Source organism: Mycena indigotica (assembly GCF_014461135.1).
Source record: "Mycena indigotica strain 171206Taipei chromosome Unknown Mind.scaff0004, whole genome shotgun sequence".
Lineage (NCBI taxonomy): Eukaryota > Fungi > Basidiomycota > Agaricomycetes > Agaricales > Mycenaceae > Mycena > Mycena indigotica.
The window spans coordinates 50001-52500 of NW_023503003.1; positions in this window are offsets into that span (position 1 = coordinate 50001).

A 2500-nucleotide genomic window follows, 5' to 3' on the forward strand; every position below is an offset into this window, starting at 1 on the left:
TTGGGAGGACCGGCCCTAAAGTGAAATTTTCAAAACTTTGTCAGGTTGTGGAGGCTTTCGCTAGGTCTTACTGCCCAGTTTATACTAATGCTTCAGAGTCAATAGCTGAGCCACAAAACCACTAATACCTCTGAGGCGTCAAATCTTATCGGTTCACAATGGCTTGTATATGAAAGGCATTTTTGACCCCCTTACTTGACTTTTGTTCAGTAAATACTCCTTGGCAGTTAAACTAAAAGTCAAGGAGATAAAAACTGATTCAAAATAGTAGTAGTATGATTAGATGAAGGTAAAAACAAGATAGCTCGCTCACCTTACTCCCATCTCTCCCAAAGAGACCGGCCCTAAAGTAAGACATTGCTTGCTCCCCTGAAGGAAAAGGCAAGTCTCTTTCCCTCCCCTTCTGGCCGCCTCTGCCTCTGCCTTTTCTTACCCTTGGGAGCTTGACAGACTGACTCTTACCCAGCCTGCCTGCAAGCCCCAAAGGCCAGGAAAGCCCAAGGCCCCTCCAAGCTCCCTTGCTCCCTGGTCTCTGAAGATAGGTGAGAACCAAGTTCATATTCGGACAAAACTAACCAAGGGCAGTTAGTGTCCACAGAAGCCAAGCGCTAATAAAGTACCAAGTCGTCATGTCCATACATTCCAATACTCCTTCCATATAATAGGAAAAAGGGTTGCTCAGCCACCCCTAGGGAACAAATCACACAAAAGTGTGAAAACAGGTGTCCACAATTTCGCGCTCGAAATTATTTCCTTTTAGGAAACCTAGAGTTTATTAGCACTGTAGCTTGGTCGAATCTTATCTGTTCATGCTGATTCGCACACCGTTAGAAAGGTCCTTTTAGCCTCCACAAACCTGCTTTCAACCCACGAGTAGTTGACTACAAATCTACTGACTTTTGTCAGTAAATACTCTGGGCAGTTAAGTTTACTGAGTTTTTTCAAAACTTTGCCAGGTTGTAGAGACCATTACCAGGTCTTACTGCCCAGTTTACACCAATGCTCCAAAGTCAATGGTTGACTCACAAAATCACAAATACTCGGAAACCAGAGTCTTTTGAAACAGTGTTAGCGCTGTAGAGAGGTCAAACCTATCCGTTCACAATGGTTCGCACACCGTTAGAAAGGTATTTTTGACTCTACAAACTTGCATTCAACCCATAGTTAGTTGACTACAAATCCACTGACTTTTATTAGTAAATACCCGGCAGTTAACTTTTACTGACATCAATTTTGGAAAGTAAGGTACTCTGACTTACTATGAACATCCCTTCCTTCAACCCATAGGTAGTTGACTACAAATCCATTGACTTTTACTAGTTAATAGGTGGGGCAGTTAGAACAGTATTAGCGCTGTAGCTTGGCCAATCCCTATCCGTTCACGATGATTTGCACACCGTTAGCAAGGTATTTTCAGCCTCTACAAACCCTCCTTCAACCCATAGTTGGTTGACTACAAATCCATTGACTTTTGTTAGTAAATACTCTGGGCAGTTAAGTTTTACTAACTTCAATTTGGGTCAATTCCGACTTTATATATCGGCAACTAACACAACACAACACCACACACACAGAAATAAAAAGCAAAAGGCATACTCAATCCATCCAAAAACCACAGCACCCAGGATTCCCGCGTGGTCCCCCCACCGTGGTACTAACTAGGCGGCACTTCGGTTAACTGCGCAGATCGGACGGGATGCGGTGCTTTCGAAGTCCTATGGCCGTGGATACCAGGTGTGTCCAACTACCCATTTTGATACGCCTATTCTGCATTGAAGCCGGCCCTAAAGTTAAAGTGTGAAAATTTTTAGTGCAACACAAAATAAAGCAACGAAAGGCCATCCTAACTAACTCACTGCTGCTAAACTGTCACATTCACTTACACCACTTAACTTACCTTACCGTACTGCAAGCCGGCCCTAAAGTAGTAACCTTCCAGTGCAAAACAAAAACAAATCTCATTGAAACCTAACTAACTTTTAACTGCCAGCAGTTGTTAACTGCCAAGAAAACTAACTAACTAAACTAAACTAAAAAATCCTGCCTGTAAAACCATTAACTCGATGCTCGTTACACAGAATAAGCACAAGAAAAGATCAGACATCCATAGGAAGGTCATTAAACCTCACATTGCACCAACCCCCGCCTCCCATCCAGCGCACCACAAGGGCGGCCCACACAACTAGGTCTCTTTGGGTTCAACACAGTACAGAGGGGGAATATGGACGTTCCGCATTGGGGGAGTACTCACTGGGTGCTCGAGTGGAAACTGCGAATGAAGGAAGGTTTTTCATCACGAAAAAAAAATGTGCTCTAGGGGGAAAAATGTAATAAGAATTGACACTCACAGCCAAGGCAAGGAATTGTTGAGGGGAGGAAGGAAATCAGAAGCCCTGAAAATACAAGTCAGTAACCGTGAAGAGGAACCAAGATTTCGTGGAAGATCAGACGAAATGGCACTGGCAAGTGCACTATGTGCCCCGAAGGACACGGTTTGTTG